Genomic DNA, 18,267 nt, shown 5'->3' on the forward strand with positions numbered 1-18,267 from the left:
ATAACCCTTTTCCCCAACATCATTTTGATTGGACACAAACTCCCAATACCACACACCTCGGTTATTAGATGAGCACAGCAGATGCCGTGCCCCTTGCCCCTGTTCCTTGCACCAGACTGATGTTCCTAGCCCCCGCGGGATGCTTGTCAGTGCCAATCAACACACAGTTCTGCCCATCTCGGGAGAATTGCCTAGGCCAATTGGAACTGCTTTACTTTGGAAGCCATGCCAGTAGCCAATGATCTACTACCTTGGGCACAGAAGGCTGGCCCCTTCCTTTAAGAAGCAACAACCTCTGGAGTGCAATTTGCTACCCACAGCCCCCAGAGGTGCCTGCAGAAGCTAGGCTCCAGCTGAGACCCCATTTTTTAATTTCTTCCCCTGCTCTTCTGCTGTCTTCATTCTCCTTTTCCTGAGGGCACCTCCTCTGTATAAATCATATATACAGAAATCATGGTGTCGGGCTTTCCTACAAACTAAGACAATGGTCTTACCTGCTCTCCCAGACCCAAAACTCTTAGTTCAGCCTGTCCTACCTACTGCCTATAAAATATCCTTCCTCAAGTAAAATCATAAATTCACTCAATATCCTACACTATCTCTTTCCTGCCTAAAACTCCTCAGCCTGACCAACTCCAAATTTCTATAAAAGGCATCATGTGGTATTTTTCAATCACTATATAAAGCTTCTCCTACCTATAGAAATAGAAATCTTCATAATTTATCATCATGTTCCTGAGCAAGTTATGCCAAAAATTCATTAGATTTTGTTCTGCCAAAGTAGCTGCATGTCTGTGCACCAGGAAGAATGAACACACTTAGGTTTAAGAAGCCTCCTGAATCACTCTATTCCCTCCAGGGACTGAAGAGCAGACGTGTCCCTGGTGCAATAGCTAATAAGATTACCTCAGCCAGGACAATTGCCTAGTGAAGATTAATAAGATTCATCTTCAGGTTAGACTGTGAGCAAACTTTTTGTCATCAAGTCGCAACCTCTGCTTTCTTGGCTCTGAAACCAGGACACCCTTCCACTTGTGGAAACATGGGGACTGGACATTTCTTTCAGAGATTAATGGGAGGTACATATGCACACCTATAAGCATATGCATGTATACAAATACACACAAGTAGCTCCAGCTCAGGAAGGGGAGAGGGGTGCAGGATACAATGGCCTGTACACTTAGAAATTTTCAAGAGCTAAAAAGCAATGCATATCCTATCTAAATAAAGTTAGAGTATTGCACTGAATAGCCATTAGCAGTTTATATGAAGACTGCTAGTGAGCTTCTGATTCTCACTGCAATGAAAATGCTATCCCACTGTAATTAAAAGATTATCTAGTCCAGAGAAGGGAGATTAACCATCATAGGGGACAGATCCCAAAACACTGGGTATTTTCTTTCTCACATATGCCTTCTTGTTTTTCAAATTCCCTTTTAGAGTAAACCCTTTTCCCATTTCTCTTTTTAATGTAGGTGCTGTTTTGCAGTCTCCTTTTTATTTTATTTTTAAGTTTTTTAATGTTTATTATTTATTTTTGAGGGAGAGAGAGAGAGAGAGAGAGAGAGCACAAGTGGGAGAGGGGCAGAGAGAGAGGGAGACAGAATCTGAGGCAGGCTCCAGGCTCTGAGCTGTCAGCACAGAAGGCTCTAACTCACAAACTATGAGATCATGACCTGAGCCGAAGTCAGACACTTAACCAACTGAGCCACCCAGGTGCCCCTTGCAATCTTCTTTTTAAACAAAAAAAGGGCTGAACTAGAATCAGGAAATACAGAAGCTTGCATGTGACCTTGGACAAGTCATTTTCTTTCTCTCTAGGCCTCACTCCCATCATCCATGAAAAACAAGGCACTGGACCAGGTTGGGATCTAGAGGCAAATTACCTGGGTTCATAACCCCAATTTACCACTTACTGTTTATGTCTTTGGGTAAGTTCCTTGCTAAGCCTGTTTCATCCTTTGTAGAATGGTGATAAAGTGAGTACCTCTCTCATGGGGTTGGGGTAGGGATTTAATGGCATAAATATATAGAATGTGCTTGTAATTGTGCCTAGAATGTGCAAATATTCAGTCAATACTTAAGTGTGTGATTAATCCTCATTTACCCAAAAAAGACTTAGCATATTTATTGCCCCACTAGAAGACATTAAGCATTGATAGCTCCAAATAGAACACTAACATTTAGCAAGAATTATCTGTTAGATGTTGTCTAAAAAGTTACATAAATTATCCCATTCAAACCACATCAAAATTATATAGGGTTCAAATATTTTCCTCTATTTTAAGGATGAAGAAACTAAGGAACAAAGAGGCCTAAAAAAAAAAAAAAAAAAAAAAAGCTGCACATGGTCACAACACAGTACATTTTTCAATACTTCACACAGCTCTCCAGGACAAGAAGCCCTAAATTGTAGCATGTGCCATTTTCCTTGGTGTAAGTCCTTCCACCACGGACAGTTATAAGCTACCCAAGTGGCATTAGTGAATACAGAAAGGGAGGAGATGGTCACGGTTGGCTCTTATGAGCCTGTGGAAGCACTTCACACCCTCCTGGATGTGACTGGGATGTTGTGGAGTGAGCAGGCCCTGCCCAGGGCACACCACTGACTTCACTGTGGCACGTTCACACCCTTCTATTCCTGTGGCTCAACACTGCTTAGAATGCAAAGTCATGCATACTCCTAATTAAGCATCTAATTTTAAAACTCAAAACTCTTAATTTGTTTGTGTTTTCGAGAGCAAGATTGAATGGAGTCTGAGCTACTTATTAACTATGCATCCATTTTTTTTTTTATTAGTAGAAGGGTGGAAGGGAACAATCGTTTCACTTCAAAAGGCCTTAGAACTGATATATCTGCTTCTCTGTGTACCACAGTTAATATTATAATTTGCAAGGTATAATAAACAATGTGAAAAACCAAATTTTTCTCTTCATTTATAAATTTAATCTAGTCATCAACTATGTATAAATTTCCTGGTTGGTATGTTTCAAAAACGTTTAGATTGCACAGTTACTATATATGATGAAATTTTATATTATGCATTCTTTCTTATTGAGTATTTTATGCAAATTAATATTTCTCAGTTGAAATTGTTGATTCATTTCTGCTAGCTTATTGATAACACATTACCAGATGTTTCTAAATCTCTCCATACTATTTAGAGCACCATCTCCACTTCCATGCCCCCACCCCCTCTACTATGTCAGTCTCTCACCTCCACATAATTTCCAAACAGTAGTTTCTCATACACCAATATAACCTATCTCGTCCCTTTAGAGAGGAACAATATCCAGTTCTTCCCCCTTCTTCTACCATTAGCAACAGCTAGTGTTTACTAAATACTCACCATGAATTGGCCTAACTTCTAAATGCTTTACACTCATTAAGTGATTTCATTCTCATTCCTGTGAAATAAGTACTATTACCTTTTTTTTTTTTTTTTAACATGTGAGGAAACTAAGACACTAAGAACTAACTACCCAGGTGCCCACAGCTGACAGGTGGTAGGGCTCATCCACTCTGGCAGCCAGGCTTCTAACTGTGTATCCTTCTTTTTTTTTTTTTAATGTTTTTAATGGTTTTTTTAATTTATTTTTGAGAGACAGAGAGAGATAGTGTGAGCAGGGGAGGGTCAGAGAGAGAGAGGGAGACACAGATTCCGAAGCAGGCTCCAGCCTCTGAGCTAGCTGTCAGCACAGAGCCCAATGCGGGGCTCATACCCACGAACTGTGAGATCATGACCGGAGCCAAAGCCGGACACTCAACCGACTGAGCCACCCAGGCGCCCCCTAACTGTGTATCCTTGACCACCACACTTGACAGATTTTCACAGGCTGTGTGTGATATTACTCCCTTAACCTCTCCTCATTTTAACCAAAGGATTTGGATCACATCCTCTCCCAACCTGTTCCCTCCCTGACGCCGAGTCTCTCATTCAGGTTTTGGTGACCTTGCCATCTCTATTAACCTGAGGGCAGAAACGCTGTAATCATCATTTTCAACACCATGGGCTTCTTCTGTATTTACAGGGCACAGAACCAGAATTTTCCCCTACTACTGGTGAAAACTGTTGAATATTTTTAACAAGGCCATCTTGTTTTTCAAAAGAGAACAAATCAGGAGGTGGTTTTTTGCCCAGCTTCCTTATAGAACTAGGTTGCATCAGGAGACAGCTGGAGCTGTTACTTCTCTGATGCTTCAAAAGAGCCTTTTGCTCCCCCGATGCCAAGCTCCTTCCCAAGGGAAGTACAGGCTGCAGCACTGCTACCAGAGGATCTTTTCAAAAAGTCTATTCATTTAATAGTTGCTACTTAGCATTGGTTTTACTATTAATAGCCAAATACAAGGAGAGCCTGTAAGAAAGGACAGGGTTGGACAGTATATTTAAAGAAGGTAAAAAATGAAGAAACAAGATTTCAGACTGAATTCAACGTTCCAAACAATACTTTATAGAGATGAATATGGAACGATTCATGTAGGGGTACAACAGGTACTGAATACTGAACTACATAAGAGACCAATCACTAATTCAGTAATTCAGCAAACATATTTGAGAGCTAATGGTGTAAAGTTCACTAAGCACTTATATTTGTGCCAGTAACAGTTTTAAATACTATACATAGATTATCTTATTTAACTCTCACAACCAAATCTCTGAGATACTATTCCCATTTTGTAGATGAGGAAACTGAAGAGGGTAACTTGCAGTGATGGGTGAGTTGTGCAGCTTATAAATTTGCAGGACCAAGATTTAGGTCCAGATTTATTTGATCATATAGCCCCAAATTCTTAATCATGGAGATTAAGAATTGTGCTTTTGCTATCCTCCAAGAAGGGAAATAAGAAAGAGAAATTGGAGGTATTTATTGTTCTCAAAGAGCTCACCAGCTAGTAGGAGAGAGGATGCATTTAGGAATGACCACAATGCAAGGGGGAGTAGAGCCCATCACCCAGGAGAGGAAGATACTGGCATCTAAAGGAGCTTAGAAGAGGGAAAGAACATTTTTGGCTAGAGGAATCACAGCCACCTTCATGGAGGAGGTAGGATTTAATGGAGTTCTAAGAGATTTTAACCAAAATGTTTGAAAAGAGAGCATTCCAGCCAAGGGAATGGTGGGTGCCAAAGGCCCAGTAAAGCAGAAGCTGGGAAGGTAAGCCTATGAGGACTTTAGAGAAACAGTAAGACACAAACCAAGTCCCGCTCACTACTGTGTCTCTGGTCCTTCTAACACGTGCTTAGGAACAAGTAAAGTAAACTAATTAATTTGAGAAAGATAAGTAGAAAATAGGGTTTGGAAGATTTTACGTATCACAGTAAGAGATTGGGTATTCTACTGTGGGCAACATAGACATAAAACTTTCAAGAGAGGGACACAATCTGAGTTTTATAATTAACTAGTCCTGTCAAAGGACAGATTAGTTTCTAGAGAAACTCAAAGACAAGAAGTCTGTGCAAGAAGGGATGAAAGTGGTAGCCATTAAGATACTAAAAAGGAATGGACTGCAAAGGGCTAAACCCAGAAGAACTTCCTCTTTCCCTACAGCCCCTCCTTCTTAACCTCATCTGGATGCAGTAGAAAGTGCTTATATTGATGCAAGTTGCACTGGGTGTGAATAGTACCTCAACAGAAGAGGAAAAAGAAATATTTAATCATCCTAATATTGTATCTCTATGGTCAACCATTGAGCATTACCAAACATTGACCTGAAAGTTTCCAAATATTTCCTATTGGGAAATAGTTAAAGTCCAAATATTCTAATTTTAGACTGAAGTGGCTTTTTGTGGGGGTTTTTGTTGTTGTTACTCAGGGTTCCTGTGTTAGATAAAGCCAAGATCATCTTCAAATTACCACCAAAGTAACATTTCACCAGTCAGCACCCATCTTTTTTCAACTTTCTGCCCTGGCCAGGGGTTCACCTACACTTATCTAAACCTGAGAGTGTTGGTCACATTCTCTGAATTCTGCAGAAAAAAACAGGGAACTCTAGAGTCCGGCCCTGCATCCAATAGTTTCATAGTCAGAAAGGTCTTCACTGCTGTTAGTATCCCATTTCAAGTTAAAAGAAAAGAATCTCAGCAAAATACTTCATATTGAAACATTAGCCAATGCCAGCAAGAAGATGGACTCATGGGGCTGGAGGAGACCAAAACAAGACCTATTTTTTGGTCTCCTTCCTTAGTCTTCCTGGTATAGAGAACCCAGAAGAATATGGGCCACGTGTGTCCAGTTCCGTTCTTCTAAGCTCACTGTTTCAATATGCCATTCCACCATGGAGGAAGAGAGGGAGACTAGATAAGTTCCTCCCAAACCTTCCCTTCTGAGGAATGAAAGCTCTCTCTCAGTGGAAATACACTCAGATCTAACTTAGATGAGCACTGACTGATAGGAAGTAAGTCCACACTGTATTATTCAGTGTAGAATGTTTCAAAGCAAAATTGTAGAGGGGAAGTATACTTCTACCCACCCACCCCCACCTGTTAGCAGTACTTAACTCTTTCAAATGGGATTACGAATATTTTTTAGTCTTTTTTTTTACCTATACTTTCACATTTATAATAAAAAAAATCCTCCTGTAACAAGAAACAGTTTTAAAAATTGTAACAAAAGTACAAAAAATATATTGACAACAGCTGAGTACTCAAGCTTTTTTTTTTAAAAACAGAGACAGAGAGAGAGACAGAGCCTGAGAGGGGGAGGGGCAGAGAGACAGGGAGACACAGAATCTGAAGCAGGCTCCAGGTTCTGAACTGTCAGCACAGAGCCTGATGCGGGGCTGGAACCCATGAATGTGAGATCATGACCTGAGCTAAAGTCAAAGGTTTAACCGACTGAGCCACCCAGACCCCCCTGAGTAGTCAAGTTTTTATAGCATAACAATTTTGTGACAGTGCCATGATTTACCAAAAGCAAGGCTGGGACATGGCTGGAAGGGTCTGGAGCAATTCCCTGGCTCAAGGCTCCTCACTCCTGATGCTACCCATTCATCTCTACCACTACCACCATCCATAGCTAGGACACATGAGGTCCCCAAGAGACACCCAATTTCCCCCAGTAGTAACAACCAGAAACATAGAAAGGCCATCTTCATTCTCTTTTCTCCCAACACACTGTCCTCCTCAGTCCAGACCCTCACCTACTAAAATTATGTCTATGCTGGTGGCCGCAGAGAACACTTCCACATCATGGAGATGCCATAAGTCCAGTATCCTCTTCTCTGGACAAGTTACAAGTTTTCTTAGAAGCAAACTTTCCTAACATGTTGCTCTGTCTTCCAATTATCAGTCTAAATGTTACCTTCCAATATAACTTATGAATGCCATGTAAGCAGCAGACACTGGAAAGGACCTGATCCAACCACACCTCAGCTGGCTTTCTCCTCTCTGTACCCACCTCTCTGGTTCAACTACAAAGAAAACAAACCAAAAGACAGAATCCCTTTCAAGGTCTTGTATCCTTTGTAAGCAAATCTGTCACAAATGCAATGCATCTCAATTTAATTTACTGATGGCATATATTAGAATGAGGTCAGAATGTATTTTTCAAAATGTTGAATCATTTTGTCCATTTTCCCTACTAACGCAGCTCTTCAACTCATGTGCCCATTTAAAACTATTTTCTTTATTCTCTTTAAGTACCAAAAGCGATGATTATAACTAATAAAAAGTAGGATGTTGACCTATACTTTTCTCATAATTGGTCATTTCTAAAAGAGATCAAAGTGGTTTGTAGGTCAGACACACAGAAAGCATACCTTTTAGAATTGAAATGGAACTTTAAAAATAAAAAGGAAACCAGCATATGTACTCCCACTAAGCCTTCTTTTTATCTTCTTCCTTTTGGGGTGAAGGGGGGTTGGGAAGGACCGCTGCTAGTTCTTGATTCAAGATGCTCTCTGGCTAAGGAACAGAAATTAAAGCCAGGAAAAGAAGGTCCAGAGTGCAGTTGACATGACTTCCCCAGATGCCCTCCCCAAATCCTGTGTTGGCTCCATCTTTTCACAACCTGCTGTACTTATTTCGAACTGCAATTTTGGCTTCACCCAACAGTATGGAAACTGCCTAATCTTCACTTACAGTTGTCAACTGTAGCCTCATCTTTATCTAAACAGCTCCCTAAACAAAAGAAAAACAACAAAAGAATATGCTCTTCCTGTTAAGCTCAATAATGAGCACAACAGTTGATTAGCTCACTTTCAGTATGACCAGTTGGGGTCTAGGTATTATTTTATGAATGGCAGCCACCATCACATGGAAAGCATGACTGTGCTAAATAACAGATTTATAAGTCAGAGAGATAATGCATACAGTGCTAACCCAAATGCCTGTAGGAGCCTAGCAGGGAACAAAGAGCAAGGGAAATTGAGGGTAGGACACAGGTAAAGATGGGACCTGGGGGGATTTCACTGTGCCCTCCCATTAAAAGATGACAGGTGATTGCAGCTAAGAGCCAACAAGAAATCAGTGCTGTCAAATCTGATTTTTCCACCATGAAAGACCTGTCATCTTTCTTAGATGCTTAAAGTTAGGATCAGATTAACATGGAGGCTCCAAGGTTACTTGGATGCCTTCAGAACAGATTCAATTGACTGCTAGAAGGGGCTATTCCCAGAAACCACAGCCCAGCAAATCCAAAGATCTGTAAAATACCCAAAATCTTTCTATTTCTATACTCGAAGAGTAGGAGGTTTTCACAAAGGAACTAGTTTCAGGAAATATTTTGGCACAATAGAATTCCTCAGACTGTATACCACAATAGTGACTACCTATACAACCTGTCCTAAGGCCCAGCCTGAGGTTCGGCTTGCCTCTTCTTAGGGAAGACACCAGCTACTACCACTGCAGGAAAAAGAAAGGGGGGGGGGGCGGAAATAACTAAAACATTTGAGGAAACAGAAGGATTTCCATGTTAAAAAAATTTTTTTTACACAAGTCCTTTTGATCCTGCAAAGGTTCAATTAGAGGAGACTTCCCATATCTGAATTCTGTAAATTCCTTGATTTGCAGTATTTATCACACGCTAGGTTAATGACATTTCTTATCACATTTCTGCTATTTACATCCCAGCCATTCTGCCATTATCCCATTTAGACAGTTGTCAAGAGGGAATGATCCATCAGACCTTTCCCTTCTCATGCAATGATGACACAATTCTTAACACAGACCTGAAGTTACAAAAACTATTTTCTCAAAAAGGATGTTTGAGTTCCTCCCATACATCAGTCTTAGACACTGGAGGGAAAAATGGATAAAGCAAAGACAAAGTCCTTGTTCGAATGTGAAATTCCAGTTTGAGCGGGTGTGAACCATACAAAAAATTAACCAAATGACAATGCAAGAAAAAACATGGGTCTGAAAAAAAATGCTATAGTATTACTGGCATGGGAGTCCCTAATTCTGCCTGGGAGGTAGAGAGGGACATTAGAGCTAGCCTTTAAATGACTGAAATATGGAAAGGGTTGTTCCAGACCATGATGCCTTGTGTAGGATTTCATATTCATAAAATCGATCATCTGATTACTGAGTAATTACGAAGCAAATTTATTATTTGGTTTGCTTTCATCTGGAGTTTCCTTTTGTTTGTTTGGGCTTTATTTTTGTAAAAGGCAGCTGAGAAATTTATAAATTCTTTTACTAAGTCCCATATCGCCCTTGAATTTAGTTGGGGTCAAATTATAAATGTTTCTCATCTCTTTCCCTAGCTACTTTCTTTAAATATGATCCCATAAAGTGACACAATGACATTTAATAATAAACCCAATGCATAAAACTGCTGAAGTGTTTGAAAAATATAAAAGTCTTATGACAATACATATCAAATGATACAGAATATGAAAAATCCTGGAACATTAGCAGGATTGACTAGAAATAAACCTATCATAAATTAGCTTCAGTTTTATGCAAGTCGAAATGGCAATTATATGGAAAAAGATGAAGATTCTTCAAAACCAATACTTTTCATCTTACTGGATTGATGTCCCAACACCATGGATGGCCTGTTGTCACTTGATGATTATGCCAGTCTATTTCATTCTTGAGTCCTTAATTATTGTACTTCCCAGGGAATGATCTATGGGTGAAAAACCATGACTATTTTTTTGTAATACAACAAACCAGTCAGAAAAACAGAAGTCTCAGATTCTGTAAAAAATGTGAAAACATAGCATGTATTTTCAGATTTATCAAGCTACATACCTTCAAGATAATTATCATTTGTCATTCTGGTTTATACATTTAAAAATCTGATAAAAGATCGGCAAGATTAAATCAAATGCTTTTAGCAGGCACTTAATGAATTTCCCCCACTAATGTTTACATTTCTAGGCTATCTATTTGTACATCATCTGTCATTTGCTTCCAAAGGGTTCTATTTTCTGATATGATACTTACAGTATGTTATGAATCAGCTAATTATACAATAACCTTTACCAGAAGCAAAACCCAAATTACATGGATTTCAGGTCAGTTATTTCTAATCCTCATTTTAAATTACATCTGTCTCTTAAGTCAGAAGAAGAGAGGCAGTTGGTAAACAAGCCACCTACAGCAAGAGCCAATTGACGGATTTGTTTTGTTGGACAATAATAGTTCATAAGAGCTGTAAAGCAAATGATTTATATTTTCATAAAATAAATGCCATGTATAAACACACTATTTTCATTCCTAGCTAGTGATACAAGTCGGTCCAGACTTACTGTCTGTCTTTGCCTGGTGAATTGCTTATAATATAGAGAAATAATCTCTAATGGTTTCCAAAATGCTCCCCTTGGCAAGAGATGGATAAGAGAGGTGAATAACTCACTGTTTCAATGTTTATACCTATTCAAATGGGTTCAAAATCCTAATTTTGTTTTTCTATTTTTCATTGCATGTATGAGGTCCAAAAATTGCCTCTGTGATGGAAAATGTTCTGCCTTGACGTATTCTGTGATCTTTGGGCAAAATATGTTGAATGATGAAATGCCTGTCCCCTCTTTTCCACTTCCTATCCCTCCTCTATCCTTACTCTCTCCCTTGCTACCATTACAATATTTGGCACATTCATGATTCCTAGAATACCAGATGAATGTACAGCAATTGAAGTTTAAAAGAGGGTGAGTTAGGGAGAAGGATTTCCCTCTTCCCATCACTTGTTAGCATATGGAGGAGAAAGGTATTCTTTGTCATTTTTGGTAGATGAGCCATGTGGGTTAGCCCACACATTGGTTTGCGAACTGATTGTTCCAATCAGATGAGTCAGTAGAGATTAGAATGTTAATTTCCTCGAGAGGATATTTGTCCCTGTGGTTCTGAAAAAAAAGCATAGTGCTTTTTACCACCAAGTTCCATAACAAGGAAAGTCCTTGCTGTGATCTTCCTCATGTGCTTTTCTAAAGGAAAACAAGTTCTCACTATCGCGCACTTGTATCATGCAACACAACTTGTGCATCCATGCTAATAACTGAAAGTGTGCTTGGCCAAAATCAAACATTTACATGTCCTATTCTAGAGTTTCAGGACCCTCCAAGGAAGGAATAGAGAGGTGCTGTGTCTACTTTTAGGCAATATCTTGATTTTCTTTACCTATGGTTCCTTCTGGACCCACCCCTTTTAGCGAAGTGAATGCAGTGACAACAACCCCCTCACAGACTCACACAGAGTCATGGAAAGGAGAAACATCTATTTCTAAATCCATCCTAGATCCTTCATTTCCATCAGACTGTTTTTCTGATTCAAGGAGGAAGAAACATTTTCTACACACTTAGCAACTGGATTCTCATCTATCAGATCTAATAAGTGCTAATATATTCTTAAGTGATTAAGAAAAGTGTTACAGGAAAGAAAAGGCCAAATCTCTGGGCTTTCAGGAATTTGAAATAGCCTGTGAAAACATAGCCCTTTCCCCCATCATAAACAACCAGACGGCACTTTTCAAGGAGGGGCTACAAACCCACCCTCTGACCCAGCAGAACAAGTATGTTTTGGGGAATGATGCTGAGTATCCATTATATCAAAAGTCTCAGAGAAAAATTTGGTCTTCAAACTGCCTTTTTCCCGCCTCTGAGAGCCAAATTTTTGAAAGGACTTTTTAATGCTGTCTTTCTTCACCCACACCTCCCCCTCAACCCTCTTCCTGAATCTGTGTATTCTCATCTCTCCTCCTCCCCCTACAACAGTCTCCCCAACTCCTAACAAATCCTTTCGGTGCCTACTTAGAAGTTGCCCTTTTTTATGAGATGGCTTTGCCAATCTCCCCACCAAACTAAGCACCCTGACTCACCATTGGTTATAGTACTTACGACACTCTCTGGTCATCATCTACTTTCAAAGGTAACCTGAACATCAGCCATTAGAGAGTTTCATACAGACCAGAGTCTGGCTCTCAGGCTTACAAAAGCAGAAAGCAGATTTTGACAACACATCAAGAACACACTCATTTGCTAACAACAATCTCACATTAATCAAGCTCACAATGACCACTGTGTAAATCAGAAAGTCAATTTACTTATAATAAAAATAAATGGCCTTTGCACCAGAGTATACCCTATTCTTGTGACCTGCCTGAAGTCAAATCTCACTCAGGTTGCCTGGAGAATATGGGACCAGATGGGGGCCAAAGGAGAAAGTCCTATAATTCAAATGTCATAGCTTTTACTTAAGTGTACCTTCACTTCCAACAAAAATCCCAGCCCAGTACTGAGGCCCAAACATAGGAAGTCTGCTGGATAATGTTCACTTGCTTTACACTGGATAGTGCTTGGACAGGCATTGGCAATATTTGCCTCTAGACTCTGTTTTTCTGTTTTCTTTACATTGACTAACATTCTAATTAACAATTTTCTTTTAGAAATGTTAATGTAGGTTGCAATTCGAGTCCTGCTGGCCTTGGACCTACTCTCTTTTGAATACCTCCAATCTCTTCTGTATTGAATTGTCAGTCTTTTTTTTTTTTAATGTTTATTTATTTTTGTGTGGTTTTTATTTATTTTTGAGAGACAGAAAGAGACAGTACGAGCAGGGGAGGGTCAGAGAGAGAGAGAGAGGAGACACAAAAATGTTTATTTATTTTTGAGAGAGACAGAGACAAAAAGAGTGTGAGTTAGGGAGGGGCAGAGAGAGGAGAACGCAGAATATGAAGCAAGCTCCAGGCTCTGAGCTGTCATCACAAAGCCCAGACGGGGCTTGAACTCAAGAGTGTGAGATCATGACCTGAGCCAAAGTCGGATGTTCAACTGACTGAGCCACCCAGGCACCGCTTGAATTGTCAGTTTTATGGTCCTATTTCCAAATTCTGGGCTTTGTTCCCTGTATCTCCTACAATGACCAGACTGGCTCCCCACAACACCCACAGACTGAAGTCTTACGCCAAAACCTGTTAACAGTCTCAAGGAAACTAAAGAATCCTAGGCCGAAAAATTTTAGATGCAACCTCAAGTCAGCCTTGCTGTTGGTCTGGGTAGGACTCTGTCTCTCCTCTCCCATAACTAAACCCTAATGTCACCAGCCAACTTCAGTATCTCAAGACATGCCTTGCTCCCCCGTGTCTGAGTCCCTGCCCTGGAAATGGTTCCTTCTGGACTAGAGTCTTGCTGGCTGCCACCATGACAGGTTCCTATGCCCTGCTACTTCTGTCCAGACCTCTCCAACACCCGCACCTGCCCTCTTCCACCTCCATTTATGTGTTATCTCCTTCTCTCCTGCTTACAAGCCCATCCCAGCCTCTAATTAAATCGCTCTAACGGGTCAACTAATCTTCAGACCCAGCCCCTTCTCCTTCCCTATCTCTGGTTCAGCCCATATTATCTCTTTTTCTCCTACTGGACAGAGACAAAAACATAATGAGATGAATTAAATCTTCATTTTCCAACTGTTCATGTTGACATTAGGGTAGTCACATAATAAAGTAAAAATAAAGATATCACTTAGAAATTCTTCTCTTCTCATTGGAAACATACTGAAAAAATATGAATTCAGTCCACATTAGCAGGCATTTCCAAATCCTACCACAGGAAAGAATACTGGCTTAGGAATCAGAAAACATGACCTACTTAATAAGTGTCTGTCCTCAGAGGAATATGGGCCTGTGCTGCTCCATCCCTAAGCTAAAATGACAGGGCCTACCCCAGTGATTTCTAAAATCCTTCCAAAGTCTGAAAATTCTATGACCACAGGAAGGATCAATTTTATAGTTGCTAGTGTGTGTGCATGTATATTTATTCACCTGTTTGTGATGGTATATATTTTCTCTGGAAAGTGACGAGGTGTTTTATAACCGTGTATTAATGATGTGGCTTGCTAACTTGAACCAGAGACTGTTCACAAGAAGCTTTTAGTTTGAGAAATTCCTATAGTTGTGGCCCAAACTAATCCTACAGAACAAAAGATATGAGATCAGGCCTCCCCCTCCCCCGGCAACCCACTGACCTGTGGCCACAGGCACGGCTCAGGCCGGGCCCCCCAGACGCGGGAGCAGCTGGGGCCTGCTGGGACAACACGGACTAGATCACACCAGCCAATGTTGCAGAGGATCCAAGGCTACCCAGAAGCAGTTTGGCTGCTCCCCAACCAGCTTATAAATTCCTCAAGGGCAGGGAACACATCCTTTATAGTTTTCCTGTATCCATATGGTGCAGGAAAGAAACAAAAAAAAAATTTTTTTTTTGAGCTAGCAGCCCAGCCAGAAGCTGAAGAATGTTATCCGCCCCCATCCCCAGCCAGCCTCCTCCCTTCTAATCACAAGAGGAAGACATTCAGGAATAGCTTTTAAGAAGTGCCTCCTCTTTCCTGCCTAAGAAGATATGTAAGTAGTTCAGGTTTTCCCACACTAGCAGGGGGACCATTGATGCATTGAATGAGATGCTCCTGTGTCAGAAGGATAACAGGCCAGCCAAAGCATTTCGTTCTGTTCACTTCCCACGACAGCGATCTGCTGAGCCAGCAGCACCCCTCTCCCCATGATAAGGCTGACTTAACTGCAGCACCAGACCAGAGACAGACCCCGTTCAGACACCAGCTGTGTGGTTGGAATCTACGTGACTAGAAACCATCTAGTCAGAATCGACGGGGCCCTACATGGAACACCTGCATTACAGTAGCAATGTTGGGCAGGGTCAACTTAGAGTATTTTTTTTTAATATTTTTTATTTACTTTTGAGAGAGTACAAGCAGGGGAGAGACAGTGAGAGGGGGACAGAGAATCTGAAGTGGGCTCTGCACTAACAGCAGAAAGCTGGATATGGGGGTTGAACTCATGAACCTCAGATCATGACCTGAGCCGAAGTCAGGCGTTCAACTGACTAAACCACCCAGGTGCTCCTAGCCAGAGTATTTCTGATTATGCTATGTAAGGTGAGTCCACTCAGGACCTTGGAAATAAGAGGATTTACTGAGAGACGGAAACATTGAATATCACACCCAAATATCCTCATAATTTAATTTAGTCTCCTCTCTGACCCATTTTAATGAAGTTGAATACCCAGCTGGGTAAATGACTTGTCACTAAGTATTGTTAAATTCTGCTAGCTTCCTTTGACTGAACTAGAAAAAGAAGTTTCAACTTAGGTGCTAGTTCTCTCTCTTTATACTGTATTGATGCCTTCATCATCTTTGTAATTGTCATGATCACAAAAGCAATCCTTGCTTGTGAAAGGTATGCAAATAATATATGAGGAGATAAAGTATCATTTTCTTATTCTTTCCTACCCTTTCCCCAGCCCCAGCTTGACAGTCTCTCACCTACTTCCTAGAGAAGATTAGTGTAGGTTTGTGAAAATTTCTAAAATTGCTCCGCATGTAAAAGTGCATATGCATTGAAAAATTACACACATAAATGCATACAAACATATGCACATTAATACACACATACCTATACACATATACATCTTATTTTCACAAATTGATCATAGTAGTATACTGTCTGCGGCTTATCTTCATTTAAGAGAACTTTGGACATTAATATGAAAACAACTATTTCAACATGTTCTTTTAGATGGCTGCATAGTATTCTATGACACAACTACACCATAATCTATTCTGTGGTTCTGTGTCATCTTTTCTTTGGAGTCCACATTTATAACGAGCATTCTTTCTGAATTTATTCAAGCTCCGTTTCCAGTGTGGGGAGCCAACTTCTCCCATTGCTGTTCCCACTACAGTTGCTATTGACTGATTGTACTACTATATATGGCATTCATCTTTGTCTCTTTCCCTTTGTGCTTCATACACTGCTCTGCATGGTGGAGACAGCCCTCCTTGCTGTCCTCCCAGAGAAACTCATGCCTTCCCTGAATGTTTCTGTGCTCTGTACCCCCCTGTGCTAGGCTGTTTCCAGAGATGTGCTCCAACTACTTGGCTTTACTGACCATGCTCTCTTCCCATCGTTTAGATTCTCCAGGCTGCAAGACCACCCATCCCTGAAGGTTAGATCTCAGGCCTTAGACACTGTCTAGGAACCTCACCAGTTAGACCCTTCTAGTTCAATTGACACATTTGCTGCATCCAGAATGGACTCATCCTATCATATTTCTCTGAATCTCTGCCTCCCATGTGTCCTCATATTCCAGAGGTAATTCGCTGTATACCCTACGTTTCCAAGAAGCAAAAAAAGTTCTGAGTTAAGAGCAATTAAGGAAATTCTCCCCCTACCCCCACCCTTCCTTGAAATAAAGGCCTGTTGTATAAACACTATTTCTGCCCAGCATTGTGAGGTCAAGGAACAGAAATGAGTACGCTAATACAGAAAGTATAGCTCCTTTTTGAACTGCTGCTATCCCTCCTGAAAAACATCCTTAGGATCTTGAATTTTGTTAACACCTCCCTAGAGCATCATATTTGGATCACACCAGCCCCAAGCACACTATTTCAACAATAGATAGCAGAATACATTGGCTTCCTTGCCATAGGCAGTTGGGGTGGGTGGTAGAAGAATTGAATGCAAAGTGCCACTTCTAAATTAGACATTGCAGCTGTGCAGACTATCATCATGACTTCACCCAAAAAGCATGCAAAATCTCCAAGAAGATGTCAATCATATGGAAAAAAAAAACAATAATTAAGGCTCCCAACTAGCCAAGAAATCCTTTCCCTCTTCATTAATGGCCCAAGACCACTCAGGAGAGTGGAGGGCGTCCCTTGTGTAGACACAGCTTGATGGCTGTAAGGTTCCAGCTGTTTAAGTGGAGCCAGCCAATATCCATCAGGATGTTAGACAATTGCCAGGAAAACTCTGACAAGCAGCTCATTTTTCATCTAAGAATTCGATTGAAATTCTATCTCCCTCACCCGTGCAGTTTAATTTAATCGATAGAACATTACACTATGTCACATTTAGTATTAAAAATAAATGATACAGACCAGATATTTGAAAACTGGGCATTTGTTTTTGCAGGCATTTTGACTTTGCAGTGGCAAACATCCCAACTTGCAGTGCTAAAGAAACCAAACACGGAGAATTGTCACTTTGAATTAAGCAGTTTTTGCTTTACATTTATTAGGGTTTTGATCCCATACTTTCCTCAGATTTCCAGTCCCTTTTAACTCAACCAAAGTTCTCATTAGTGACAAGGACTAGAGAGGAATGGAAATGCTTGACGGCACAGCCTTTCACATTTATGTATTGCTGTTAGGAGGCGAACATGACAGATGTCTTGGGTAGAAAAGAAATATTTGCAGCAGATTATATCACCACTGTTCATTCAAGTAAACTGAAGCGGCATCACAGTTTAGAATTTCAAAACACAGAGTAGTTATTTCAACATATTAGTGGAGTTCTGGGTGATGATTTGTTGTCAGAAGTAATAACCCCAAAGCATAAATCTAAATGTAAGCTAAATCCATAGTTGCACAATGGCTTCTGCCCTCAATGTGTTCATTTGAGATAGAAGCAGAGAATTTCTGGGCTGTAAGGAATCTTGAAGATCATTTTAACCCAACTGCGAAGTCCTCCTTTTTTTATATAGAGGAGGAACTGGAGACACCACAGCCTCCGTGCCATGCTCAAGGTTACACAGCGGGTGGCCAAGCCCAAGCTCTAAGCCAGCTCTGACTGATTTTGACAAAAAGGTCATCTCTCCTTTTTTGATCTCCAAAACAACATCAACATTGCACCTGCTCATAAACCTGATCCAACTTTTACTTACAGCTCAAATGTGGACTTCCAAAAACTTCTCTCCCAGACTTACAGTCTCTTCCACACACTAGTTCGGCTCCTGACTTCTCAGTATTTGACATGACAGGTCTTTTCTTTGGTTCCTCAAACCTGAACCAGGTGGTTCTCCAGACTGACTCA

The sequence above is a fragment of the Suricata suricatta genome, chromosome 5 (assembly GCF_006229205.1).
Source record: "Suricata suricatta isolate VVHF042 chromosome 5, meerkat_22Aug2017_6uvM2_HiC, whole genome shotgun sequence".
Lineage (NCBI taxonomy): Eukaryota > Metazoa > Chordata > Mammalia > Carnivora > Herpestidae > Suricata > Suricata suricatta.